Genomic DNA, 14,863 nt, shown 5'->3' on the forward strand with positions numbered 1-14,863 from the left:
AACATTATCTATCAGGTCCTCTAGAATTACTATTTAACTGTAGCCTCAAAACAGGCTTTGCGCCTCATGAATGGAGAAAGGTAACAGTAATCCCTCTGTACAAAGGTGGGCCATCTACAGACCCTGGAAATTACAGACCCCATAGGTCTCACTAGTCTTACATGTAAAGCCATGGAAAGACTTATCATGGAGATGATCAGTAGAGATACAGTAAACCTCCAGACACTGGACCCAACCCAGCTTGGTTTCATCAAGGGCAGATCATGCCTACTCAGTGTGATGGACTTCTTTGAGAAGGTCACCAAAGCAATGAATGAGGGCAGTATTATTCACACTGCCTACCTTGACCTGGCCAATGCATTTGACACAATACCCCACTCAGGCATTGTTGACAAACTTAAGAGGTTAGGTACAAACCCATATGTCACTCGGTGGATAGCCGGCTGGCTCACAGACAGGACCAAGGAGGTTAGAATTGGGGAGTCCACTTCTACAAAGAGGCCAGTCACAAGTGGAGTCCCTCAAGGATCAGTCCTTGGACTGCTCCTTTTTGGTATTTACTTCTCAGAAGTCTAGACCAATGTCAGTGGTTTCTGGCTGACTAAATGTGCAGATGATTGCAAATTAGGAGCTGTCCTGGAATCTCGCACTGACACAGATTTTCTCCAGGAGGGGCTAACACAGACAAACAACTGGTGTCAGAGCCATGGATTAACACTAAATGCCAATAAATGCATAATGGTATCCTTTGGGAAGTCATCCGTCCCTGGTAACTATCATATTGACAACACACCCCTTAAAGATGACCCAGTAGTCAGAGATTTAGGGACAGACCTAGATAGTAATCTGGCCTTTGATCATCACGTGTCTACAGTGGTGAGGAAATCATTCTATTTTGCGCAACTTCTAAACAAAGGTATGGCATCCAAGTCCAAGGAAGTCATTGTTTCACTGTATTTGGCATTCATCAGACCTATCATTGAGTACAGTGCCCCCTTTGGTATGTACCAGGCATATCCAACAGTTGGAATGTCCACAGAGGTTTCTCATTAAAAGAATACAGGGTGTAAGTAATAATGTCCTGTGTAGACTGCCTCAAGGCCCTGTCCCTGTAGTCTGTTTCCTCCAGGCTTTTGAGGAGAGCCTGGCATACAGAGCATTGTCAAACGCCACTGTGATGGACCTCCTGCATATCCACAAAACAAACAGCACCAGAATTACCCTTTCTAAAGACTTAAACCTTGCATGTGATATAAATAGGACCTGCTGGAGAGAGAGGTATGTATCTCAGAGACTACCCCATCTGTGGAACAGGCTCTCCATCCATGTGAAACAGAGTTCCTCTGTAACCCAATTCAAGTGCAACTTGGACAATTGGATGGGAAACCGGAAATTTATCCCTGGTTTGGTACCTATGTCTCTAATGGACACAGGTAACTGGTTCATCTCCCAGGCCCATGCTTACACTTATCAGGGGTATCAGAACTTGTCAGAGATTTGGGATGCATGGCTAGGCTTAAAAAGGCCCTTGTGGTCGTTAGCCTTGTAAACACCTTTGAACCTACAGGACCTGCTGGAGAGACAGGTATGTATCCCAGAGACTACCCTGTGTGTTGAACAAGCTTCTCATCCATGTGAATCAGAGTTCCTCCCTAACCCAATTCAAGTGTAAATTGGACAATTGTATGGGGAACAGGAAATTCATCCCTGGTTTGGCACCTGTCTCTCTAATGGACACAGTCTGTAAATGGTTCATCTTCCAGGTCCCTGCTTGTAAATGTTTCATCTCCCAAGCCCCTGCTTACACTTATCAAGGGTATCAGAACTTGGAGATTTGGGATGCATGGCTAGACTTAAAAAGGCCCTTGTGGTTGTTAGCCTGGTAAACACCTATGAACCTGTGAAAATGGGTGAGTAATTGGAAATTCCCCCTGGTCTGGCAGCTCTCTCTGATGGACAGAGACAGTCACTAAATATACCTCGCGACCTCTTAAAGCAAGAAATCTGGACAAATCCATTAATAAAAGTGGGACAAAGACCCAAAAATAGGGACAATTTTTAAATATTGCTCATACAAACTTGGAAAGTTGATAGAACAGCAGATTTTTCATTAACTTGAATTTTCTGAAGGTTATGAAATCTGAAACTGAAATATCTGTAATTATTTTCTAACTTCAGTATTTATTTATTTGCCACTAATTTGCTGGAAAACCACAATTTTATGAAAAATGGACCTAAAATATGAGAGAAAAATCGCAAAAATCTGAACAGTTAAGAGGTATGTCACTAAATCACCCCTGTATAAATCAAATTTGTGGGTCACATTTTGTTTGCACAGCTAGGCTTGTTAGGGCCCTAGTGGACATTAGTGAAGTATATACCTATGAACGGAGGTGTTATCAGACAAGGAAAAGGAAAAAAAAATAAATTGTGTGAATGTGGATGTTAGTTTTAGATATGTTGCTTAAACAGTTATAGAAAACCCATTACACAGTAAAACCTTTTTATAATAACTATACTCCTTGATTAGCTATATATGACAAAATATAAGAACTTAACAGTCTAGCTAGTAAAAAAAAGTAAAACACAGAGATACAGTGCATGATGCATTAAATTTACAGCAACAAAATGATTACAGGTGTTTAATGGAATGAGACATTTATAAAGAAAATAAAGTTTAAACCATGCTAAAAAGGCAGCATTTTTTTTTTTTAGAAAATACAGGAGACCAAAGTGTTTTTATCTTTTTCTAGAAGAATCAATAAAATATAACTATTGAAGTATCAAATTAGAAAATCACACTGTTAGGGAACATGGAGTGCTGCCATATTTATTTATTTTTATTTTACATATGTTGACCGGGATAGTCCATCTGGGTGTGAGCCCATTTTCAGCGGAGGCCTGGGGAGAAAAGCTCCAATAAAACAAGAACAACATTGACAGGTACAGTGTCGGTTTTACATAGAATTTAACAGAAATATCTAGAGACAATAAAGTGCAATATACAATAGGCACTTTAGTGAACAGGGGAAACTTATTGTAATATAGTAAAGTCATATATATTGTTTTTTTTTTTTTTTTTTTGGAGGGCAGAGGTCCATCTTTAGTTGATCATTTGAGTAAGTATACTTTAATACGTGTATATATGTATACCCTTACAAAAAAAAAAAAGAAATTATCAAATTATACTTTTATTATAGGTAGCTGATAGGTGGTGTTAACAAATGGGAGTGGGGTATACATGGAGACTGTAAAATTTAGGGGATGAAATTTGATGTGGGCTTATGTGGTATTAGCCTGGCTTGGTGCAGGAGCAGAGCCAGTTGTTAGTGAGGTGGTCTTTGAATAGAGTTTTGAATTGGTGTAGGTTGATAGCATTTAGCATGTGTTGAGGGATTGAGTTCCAAAGTTTAGAAATGTGGTGGGAGTAGAGGGCGTCCCTGGCTTTGTTGTTGCTTTTGGATACTTGGAGGAGTGTTTTGTGTGAGGATCGGAGTTGCCGAGTGTTGGTATTTGGTTGGAGTAATTGTAGTAGGGCTGGGGTTCTGTTTGGCTGATATATTAGTTGATGAGTAAAGACAAGTTGGGTATAGGTTAGTTGTGGGAATTCTAGCCAATTTATTTGTTGCAGGGCAAAGCCGTGGTGGGACCTATATGGGGTGCTAGTGGCGAACTTGGCTATTTTATTGTATGCTGATTCAAGTTTGGTAAGGTCAGTTTTGTTAAGGTTTGTAAAGTTGGGAGAAGCATAGAGTACAGTAGATAAGAGAATGAGTCCTGGAGATGCTTAGTCCAGAATGGCTAGTTAGGAAATGATTAATTTGGTAAAGAGAGCCTAGTTTGATGTGTGTTTTTTTTAATGGTTTGAGAGAGGTGTAGGTCTAATTTTAATTTGCTATCAGTTGTGACACCTAGTAATTTGGTATGTGAGCTGTTGTTTATGATTGTGTTGTTGGAGGAGTGGATTTGAAAAGTGGCTGAAGGGATTGGGTGTTTTGGTGGGGAGAAAGAGCATGAGTTTGGTCTTGTTTGGGTTCAGTATGAGGTTAGTGTTAGCCAGGATTCTACTTTTAGGAAGGATTGTTGTGTTATAGCCTGTAGTTGTGTCAGAGAGGGGGCGGAGCATATCAGGGTAGAGTCATCTGCATATTGGATGACAGAGGCGAGAGATGTGGATTTATGGAGTTGATTTGTTAAGATGGTAAAAAGTAGGGAGCCTAATATAGAACCTTGTGGAACTCCTATATTAACAGGGAACAAAGATGATAGCTCATGTTGCCATCTAACAACCTGCTGGCATTTGATTAGATAGCTGTGGAACCAAGCTAGGGAAGAATGACTGAGATGTAATATGGCCAGTTCTGACAGCAATTTTTGGTGTGAAACTGTGTTGAATGCCTTTGAGAGATCTAGAAAGGTAGATGAGACATATTTATTCTGATTTCTGTGTTCATTTATTGTGTTACTAAAACTGAGGAGGGCAGTTGTGGTGCTGTGGTGGGAGCGAAAACCATGTGTATTTGATAGTAGGTTATTGGAGAGAAGGTAGTTTAGAAGCTGGGAGCGAATACATTGTTCTAGTATTGTGGAGAGAGGTGAAAGGATGGCAATGGGCCTGTAATTAGTAAGCTTGGTAGAGTTGCCACCTTTATGCAGTGGGGTGATATAGAAGACTTTCCAGATTAGTGAAACATGGTTCTCAGAGATAGAGCGGTTGATGAGGATAGAAATGGGGTAGGCTATGACTTCGGTGGCATCTTTGAGGAAATCTGATGGGAGGTTGTCAGCAGCTAGGCTGGTGGGCTTGAGCATGCTGAGTAGTTTTTTTTATGGTATGAGTTGGGACGGGGTTAAAGGAGAAGGAGTTTACACCCTCATTGCTGGCTACGGGGATTGTAGTAGTGATTTTTTGAATTGAATTGTGTTGCAATGTTATTTGATGAGGGTGTGGTAGGGTTGGAGGTGGACATACTACCAAGTTGCAGAAGTTTGTTTATAGTGGTCCAGAATTTTTGAGGGTTGTTTTTGTTTCTGTGCTGTGCAGTGATATAGTAGGCTTTTTGGTCAGCTTTTATCTGGGATTTGGCTTTATTCCTAAGTTGTTTGAAAAGTAGAAGGTTGTCATTGCTTTTGTTAGTTAGCTAGTGTTCCCATGCCTTGTCCTTTTCTTTTAATAGGTCGTCATTTCTAAGCCAGGGTTTGTGGTGATGTTTTATTCTAGCTATTCTGCAGGGGGCCAGGCTGTTTAGGATGTCTAGGAAGGTGGTGTAGTGTTGAACAGTGTCATCTAGTGGTAGTGTTTTAAGGGGGGACCAGTTAATTTTTTGGCAGAGGGAGTTGATAATGTGGCTATTAAAGTTTTTTCTTGTTGCGGATTAGCCTATAGACTACTTGTCTAGGTGGACTAGGATTGTTTCTGATTAGGTATGTGGGTTGGTGGTCACTTATGGTACTGGGGCGGCATCCCGCTAGAAGGGGTGTGTTATTTTTATTTGTGAAAGTCCAAAGCAGGATGGATTGTCTGTTGGAGGTTTTGTCTATTCTTGTTGGGTTTTGTATGAGCTGGGAGAAACCATATAAGTTTATGAAATTTCATGGATTATTGGAATTATAGGTGGACCAGTCAGTGTTGAGGTCACCCATAATTATGGTTTCTTGGTGGAAGGTTGTGGATAGCCAGTGAAGTATGTCTTCAAATGTGCTAGTGTTATCTCCTGGAGGAACATATAGCCACTATGATAAGTGTTTTTGTTCTTGTTGATATTCCGTTTGGTGATGAGCAATTCTGCATTGTTAGATGTAGGAAGTATGGTGTCGATAACTTCTAGGGCTAGATTTTGTTTAAACATTATTGCTACACCTCCTCCACATTTATTTTGATGATCGAGCCTATATATGTTGAACTCTGGGGGTAGTATTTCATTGTTTTTGGCATGTGGCTTAAGCCAAGTTTCAGTCTAAATGGTTATGTCGGGAATGTAAGTCAATTAGTGCATGGAGGTCATGAATTTTGTTTAGTATACTTCTTAAATTTATATTAAGGAACAGCAGGGAGTGTTGTTTGGGGTGAAGGAGTATGGTGGAGTCGATTGAGGTGTAAGTGGTAGTTTGCTTATTGGTAGTCTTGGGACCAGGGTTGGGGTGGATGTCACCACTGAGTTTTAGTTTCGATAATACATGAAATAAAGTTGTTATAAGTTTGCTTAGTTGTTTGTGGTTTCTGAATAGTAGGGATATACATGTAACAAGTAATATACAGTGAAAAGGTCCAATTACTTTCGAAGATAATAAAGAATTGGTTAAAAACTTAATGTTAGAAGCTCACCTGGAAGTTTCAAATCTTGTTGATTGTACTACTTACAATGGGCTTAGCTTAGATTACAAATTTTTATAAGAATATGGATACAAAGCCAAAACCGCTTTTAGTTACTCTTTTCAGTGAATGGTTTCATAGATGCATCTATTTGTGGGGGAGTAATTAAGCTGATATAGAAAAAGGGGATAGATATGTACTATGGAACTGGAGATGAGATACTTTGATGAAAAGGGATTACAAACTATTCATGAAAACACAAAAAGATTGGAAATGCTTGCTCCAAAATATGGGTAAGAGGGTACCTTCGGAATTAAGGGGAAAATTCCCAAGAATTGCTTATTAACAAGATAATACATAATAATATGAATAGGGATAAGGTAGTTTGTATTTTTTGCTGTGATGGAGAAAAAATACTTTGATAGTATAGCTAATACACAATGGTGGAAAATTTTAATAGGACATGCTTTAGATGCACATATAGTACATCTGATTACATCAGCATATGGGAAGTGTAGAGTGCATATATTAATTAATGGATGGCTTACCAAAGACATACAGAATTCTAAGGGGGTAAGACAAGGGTGCCCTCTTAGAAGTATTATATTTGCATTAATAATGAAAGCAGTTATATACACCGTAACTGTGGGGCTGGAAGACAAAAGGTTTCATTTCAGTAAAATATTACTCGTTAGAAGATGATTTGATTATGTCAAAAAATGTCTCTTGGTATTGCATATTGTATGTAAGTTAGAGATTTGTATATGTTTTATAGATTTAAAGATATACTGCGTGAGAAAAAGGTAAAGGTTTTAGGGGAATCTGAATTAGAATACATACAGTTTATCAGATTAGAATTTAAATTTTTGTGTACAGTATTTGGAAATTGAGATATTGAAGACAAAGTGGACAACTGTTTTAGAAATACAACACATGGGAAGTATGAGGAACTTGTTTAAACTTGGTTTCAATAAAAAGTATACCATCATATTAGGTAAATAAAATTATTTATTTATTTATTTTATTTTACATTTGTTTACCAGGCTAGTCTGACTGGATACATGTCCATTTTCAGCGGAGGCCCGAGGAGAAAAGCTCCAAAAAGACATTCAACAAACTGTTACATTTTTACAGTTTAAAACACAAAATAAAACACAAATAAAAGGATTTTTACACAAATGTAAACAAACACAAAAACAGATAAACAAATTTACATTTTTACTCAGATGGAAAATTGTAGACAATGTTTTTAAGAATGATAGGGTATTGAATGACTGCTAACCTGGTAGTAGATCCAAGGAGATTATAGGATTTATAAGTTAAGAACAATAAAGTGTAGGCAGAAGTCCTCCATTTGCACACGAGTGACGGTTAGAGTTAGTCTGGATTAGGACAAGGACATAGCCATCGTTTTTTAATGTACTGAATCAGATTTTTCTTGAATTGAGGTAGAGTTCAGCTGTAAGGTTAGCAGGAAGTGAATTCCAAGTTTTGCCAACAGAGTTAGCAAATAGAGATTTACCGGCTGTGTTGCTGGATTTGAGAGTTTGAACAGCCTTTCAGATGAACTAAGTGCACTAAGGTTATTATCTGGTTGCTACAGGATCTTGTATGCAGCTATTAGTTGGTTAACCTGAAGTAGGTTAGACAGTTCAAGCCATCCTAGTAGATTTAGGTTATGACAGTTATGAATTCTGTAGGCTGCATCGGTAGCAAATCTAGCAATGATTGTAGCTGCTATAAAGTTTATTAAGGTCAGTTTTGCTAAGGTTTGTAAATAGAAAGCATAGAAGAGGGTGGAGAGTAGATGTGAATGTGCAATTACAGTTCTGGCTAATGGCGTTAGGAAGGGCTTGATCCTATACAGTGAGCCAAGTTTTTTATTGTTTTAATAGTTTTATTGATATGCAGATCAAACTTAAGGTTATTATCTATTATAACTCCTAACAGTTTGGTTGAAGAATCTGGGGAAATGGTGTCATTGTTGGATTTTAATGTAAATATTATAGGGGCAGACCTGTGAGTGGGCGAGAAAAGCAGCAGTTTGGTTTTATTAGGATTTAACAATGGACAACAGTTAAGGAGCCAATTTTCAACTGTGTTAAAAGTATTTTGGGATAGAATCTGCAATTCTGTAGGTGAAGTGTCGGAGGATACTAAAGTGGAATCATCTGCATATTGCATTTGGCATGACCTTATACAAATCATTGATGAAAATTAAAAATAATAGTGGACCTAGTATGGAGCTTTGGGGTACTCCGAGGGTGATGGGTAAAAGGGTGGATAGTTTGCTCTGCTAATAGGACAGCCTGTTGTCTACCACTGAGATGTGATTGAAACCATTGGATGGCCTGGTCCTCTAGGGAGACTGAAATGTAAAGTAAATTATTCCAAATGTTTTTATATTTGTTGTGTTCATTGTTGAATCCCATAAAGAGAAGAATAATTAACAAAAAAGAAAATGGAGCATTAAATATGAAAAAAAATTGTATGTTTTGCCTCTTTATTTAGTGTATGCTTTATAAATGTATTACATTTTACAAATAAAGTATGGAGAAGTGCGGTTGTTTGAAAAGTCGTTAAAGGAAAGTGAAAGGGCAAGGTGTTATTAAAGAATGTAAAAAAGTTACGATAATGCATGGTAGATTTTCACGTATTAGGAAACAGAAGACTTTGGCATGAGAAAATTATGCATTTTTTATTATATTGACAAATGGAAAGAGAAGAGATTTAAATTTTGGTATCAGAGCCAGAAATTTTTTTGCAGAGATTAATGTTATACAAAGTACCTGTTAACTGTGTTGTATATGGTTATGAATTTATGAAAGATCTAAAAGATATTAACATGGAAAAAATAGTCTGTGGTTTCTAGGAAAAAAATGAGTACTAATATTAATGAAGTAGCCAAACCTAGTGACAATTACTTGTATTTGGTAAGCCAGAACAAGACAATTATTTTATAACAAAATTTGGAGTTTGAATTAAATTTTTTAGGCTGTAAGATTCTGGCTATGGCATAAAGTGTGTGTATACACGTGCGTGCGCATGGTGGGGGTGAAGTTTATTTAGAAGATGTACACAAGTATCTTATATCTTTTTTTGTAATTAGTTATGTTTGTATAATTTCATGCATACATATTTTATTTTGTAATTGTTGTATTGCAACTTCTATTTTATCTTTTCAATAGATATAGTTATACAAATTGAGTTTTATAAATACAGTACTCCTACTCTTTTTTTCAGTAAGTGCCATGCGATCCTTTAAATCCACCTGAGCTTTATCCAGTTTCGGCAGACATGGGCTCGGTGTAGCATTTCATTTAAAGGAATATACCCTCCCTAATGCTGAACTGCAGTGTCAGTACCATAAAAGGCCATGGAACGTATCATCATGGAACTCATAAAAAAAGACATTGGTAATCTCCAAACTCTGGACCCCACCCAGTTTGGGTTTGTAAAGGCAGATCATGTCTCCTAAGTCTGATAGACTTTGTTGAAGCAGACACCAAAGCCATAGATGAGGGTGAGGTGGTTCACACAGCCTATCTAGATCTCACCAAGGCGTACGACACCATCCCCCACTCTGGAATTATAGATAAACTCACTAAACTAGGTATAAATCCCTATGTCACAAGATGGGTTGCCAACTGGCTCATGGACAGAACCCACACTGTGAAAGTAGCAGACTCCAAATCCAACTTCAGATCAGTGACAAGTGGGTTCAGTCCTGGGTCCTCTCCTGTTTGGTATCTACTTCTCTGAAGTACAGGCCAACACAGACTGTCTTTGGCTAACGAAGTTTGCAGTTGACTGCAAGCTAGGAGCCATAATCAGAACCCCTAACAATATGGACATCCTACAAAAGGGCCTCACTGAGACAGATGCCTGGTGTCAAATCCATGGCCTGAAGCTCAATGCCAAAAAGTGCATTGTCATCCCCTTTAGTTAAAACTCTGTACCCATGAACTACCACATAGGTGGTAGTCTACTTAACACCGAAAGTGTGATAAGAGACCTTGGGACACAGGTGGGACAGTAGCCTCTCCTTTGATCACAGTGGTCAGGAAATCCTTCTACGCAGCACACCTCATCACAAAAAAGCTTCTCATCCAGAAAAAAAGAGGTCATTGTTCCCCTCTACTCATCACACATTAGACCCATTATAGAGTACAGCACCCCTTTTGGTATGTACCTCACAAGACATCTACAACAACTGGAGAGGCCAACAAAATACCTCACAAAGAGGATTACTGGCCTCAAACAGATGCCCTATGCAGACCGTCTCAAAAAACTCAAGCTTTACTCCGTCGCATATCGCCTATTCAGAGGTGATCTCTGCTTAACAAAGAAAGCTATGTCAAACCCAGAGCTGTTGGACATGCTCCACTTAAAGAAATCCCAGTCCCTCTGACCTACCTAAACTTTGTCACCACAATAAAAAGAACATGCTGGAGGGATAGATTCCTGTTCCAGAGACTTCCCATACTCTAGACCAGGCAGACCTATCTATGTCAAACAGAGCTCCTCATTAGCACTCTTCAAGAAAAATCTTGATGATTGGATGGGAAATAGGAAATTCACCCTGGGGATCACTTCTGTGGCTCTGCTTGACAGGGGCACAGGAAAATAATTTTGTTGGGTGGCGAAAGCCAGGGTACTTTTAGGCTAAGCTTATATAGGCCCTAAGGCCAACAGCCTAGTACCTACCTATGAAGCTATAAAATTAATCCAACTATCTGATGTGGGGTATGTATAGTAGTTACAAGCATTTATAATACTCACCCACACCCACGCATACACATGTATATCTGTATATATACACACACATTGGTAAAGTTAAAATGAAGTGTGTTGGTCCATGGTCTTTATTATTGTAGAATAATGAATTATACTGGTAACTATTGCTGAATGGTGGTATAATGAACAGAGTTTCATTAGGTGTTTATTGAAACTAAAAGCACTTGAAAGATAATATGTATTATCATACAGCATCTAGTTTATTTTCATACTAATAGTAATGGTGGTTTGATTATTTTAATATGTATATATTTTTATCTCAATTATTTATACATATATATATATATATATATATATATATATATATATACACATACACACGGATCTAGGACTTTTGATCGAAAGATCAAAAGTTCAAATCCATTCTCACCGAACACATTTTAGCGAAAGCGCTTTTCACTGAAAAAGCTCTATCGCTAAAGTGTGTTAGAATAAAAAAACTGTAAATTAATGTTTATAAAAGGGGAGCAAGTGCCCCTGCAACCCCCCACACCACCCCTACTTTGTTATTCTCACTCTGAGATCGCACTACAGTGTGGAAAAGGGAAAAATTCCCTTAACCGCACCGTAGTACAATCTCCGCAACAGTCACTCCACCACAACTCTCTCTACCTCCATGCAAACTTCCGTGAAAGTGATTCTTCAGTGAAAAGCACTTTCGTGTAAGTATGCCCGGCCATTTCAGATTCAGTGAAACGGCCGTTCGTGCATTAGTCCTAGACCCATATACACATACGTACATACATACACAGTATAAAACAGCACAACACACCTCCTAGAACAAACTCTGGACAAACCAAATGTAAATATGATGAATAAAATCCAACACGGTGTTTGAAATATAGCCAGCCTTTATTAAAATGAAAACAAATAGGTGAGCGCTTTCACGGGTGAAATCCCCACTTCATTAGACCGTAATACACCATTTTTTCTAAGTGTATTTTATATAAAACTTTTAAAACTGCAAAAACCAATGACGGTAAGTAAAACACATTACATCATTCAGTTGCTTAACTTTTAACTTCTTAAAAGGGTCATGTTGAATTACACTTCTTAAAAAGGTATCATCTGAAAAAAGGAGAAAAAATATGTATATGTACCAATGCCCAAGCAAGGGCTTGAACCTTGGACCCTCAGATTGAGAGTCTAATACTCTACCAACTAAGCTACTTAATACTTCAGCAATAATAAAATAATCTGTATAAAACATTAATGTATATGTGGCTTTCCATGTAAAAAGGTGTATGTGATGTATATGTCTGGATCTTAAAACATTGATGTATGCACACAGTTTTATTTTTATTTAAATAATGGCCTACCTTTTAAAATGGGCTTGAGTGGCAAATGTCCATTCATACCCAATTTGCCATCCGCCCTGAGTCTAATAATCCATTTTATTTCTTGAGCTTCTGTATAATTGGGACTGATCTCCCTTGTGTTCACTGTCCTTGATCTTTTCTATGACCATAAAACTAAACTGATGCTCAGAAGTTTAATAATTTGCTATATGCTTCCAGTTGCCCCCCCCCCCCCATGTTATTAAGAACATTCCTAAATCTCAATGTTTGAGACTAAAAAGAATATGTTATACTGAGGAAAGTTATAATGTTCAAACAGATAATATGGCCCGCAGAATTTATGATCGAGGTTATAAGAAATATGATGTTGATATAGCCATGAAGAGGGTCTACAAAGTTAATAGACAACAAACTCTTATACAAAGATAAAAGTTCTAGATCTGACTCCCAATTTAGATTTATCATGGAATTTGGGGGCAATACTAGACTGTTACAAAGGATCATACACAAACATTGGGACGCTTTATACATGGAGGAGAGATTATCTCAGTTTTTGTCTTCTAGATGTAGTTTGGATATAGAAAAGGAAAACACCTCGGGGGGTGCTGGTTTAACATTTACAAAAAGGGTAAGATGGTACATAAAAGTTTGCAAACCACCTTATTAGGTGGCCCAGTAACCGATAGTTTCCCATGTGGACACCACAGATTTTGCAGTATGGTCCCTAAACAAAGTTCATTCATGTCCTTTAATTATACTACGTTATATGCTATAAAAAAATTTGGAAATTGTAGTAGCGATTGGGTGATTTATTTGGTTAATTGTACTTGCCCTGCCTTCTATGTTAGGCAGACTTCTCGCCCATTCAAACTCAGAATATCAAAACATATGAGTGACATTAAATGTCATAGAAATACAAATGCTTTATATAAACATCAGGTTTCACATCCCTGTGCAAGATTTAGATTTACAGTGATAGTTAGAATATATAAACCAAACACTTCTTCAGAAAACTTACATTCCCTTTTGGATTACAAAGAAAAAAATGTGGATAACATTGGGTGGCCTATTTTCTCCAGGACTCCATGAATAATTGTGATTCGATATTTGTGTGGTGCACTATTTAATTGTAATGTGTATATATAATGATTGTAACCTTAATTGTTATATTGCACTAATGAAAGCTTTATGCTGAAACCGGTATTCTTTATCACCCTTTAGGTGTCAGCTTTTTTGTATATTCATACATGGGTACTTTTGCCCATACATTTTTGTATTAAAAGTCTTTTTGGTGGAATTCAGTGTTGGCCTGTGTGTGTTTTTGGATGTAATTACTGTATTGATACCTATACCTGGCATGCTATATACACTGATTAACGTGAAAACATTTCTATTTATTTCTACTATGACTAAGCAAAACATTCCCTTATCATCCTGATGTCTTTATTATTTTAGGTGGTGGTAGTGACTTATTCCAAAGGATAGCTACTCCTCTTTTTTTTTTTTCTTTGAATGCTCTGAACTTGTTAAGACTATATATTTGTTGGTGTTTAATGTAGTAATATTTTCTTTCAACAAATCTGTTTCTTGTAAATAAAGTTAGGTTAGATTTGTATAAAGTTAGATATTTGAATAAACTTCCTCTTTTACATGGGTTATTTAAGCCATTGGTGTTAATTGAAATGCCTTTTAGTGAAGCCATTCTAAATATGTGTGAGTGATAGAAGATATAACTTGTCAATTCCTAATAAGTTTCTTATAGTTTTCCCTTCTATACAAGTTATATTAGCTCCCCAGATCATAAATAATAGTTTAATGTGGGTGTGAAATGATTTGGAATTGTTACAAAATGTAAATTTGTAAGTGGTAAATAAAGTGGATGTTGAGTGAATTTATTGCAAAAATGTAAAAGGTAAAGCTGCTGGCAGCCTGGATTTATAAACTACTCAGATTTATCCCCTTTCTATAACAGCAGAAAATCAGCAACCTCCTAATAGTTGTATTTGGTACTTACTTCCATGTTATTTTTAAAGCTCTGTTCCTTTGAATTCTTTAATTATACTAATATACAATGTATCTACCCATTAATATTTATAAATTATAATAAATTCAAAATTGATTATCTCTACTGATTATTTAAACGGAGTCCAATAAAGTTAATGAAATCATTAAAGATCTAAATGAACCTGTGGATTTTCAACTAGAAGATTAAAACAAAATATTCATAACAAGTTAAATTATCTTCATTTAAATGAGTTAATTTCCAATTTAACATACTAGAGCAAACGAATCCGTAAAGTCTATTGAGCTGTTTAGTAAAATGTCATATGTTAGTCATCAAGAGTACACTTATTTCTGAAATAAGATAGTTTTATAAACCATGTTAACTAATGTCAGTTGAAAATCAGTGAATAGAAAAACTACTTGTATGCAAGTATCATTAAAATGCATAACA

The 14,863-nt window shown here is 36.9% G+C and overlaps 1 non-coding gene across 1 annotated transcript; it reads right to left on the reverse strand.

Annotated features, from left to right (window-relative positions):
• Positions 1 to 12,213: 12,213 nt before the first annotated feature.
• TRNAE-CUC lies at positions 12,214 to 12,287 on the reverse strand. The gene has a single exon. It is a non-coding gene; the product is annotated as a tRNA-Glu (tRNA).
• Positions 12,288 to 14,863: the final 2,576 nt, after the last annotated feature.

The sequence above is a fragment of the Protopterus annectens genome, chromosome 14.part0 (assembly GCF_019279795.1).
Source record: "Protopterus annectens isolate FY-2018-M chromosome 14.part0, PAN1.0, whole genome shotgun sequence".
NCBI classification, from domain to species: Eukaryota; Metazoa; Chordata; order Ceratodontiformes; family Protopteridae; genus Protopterus; species Protopterus annectens.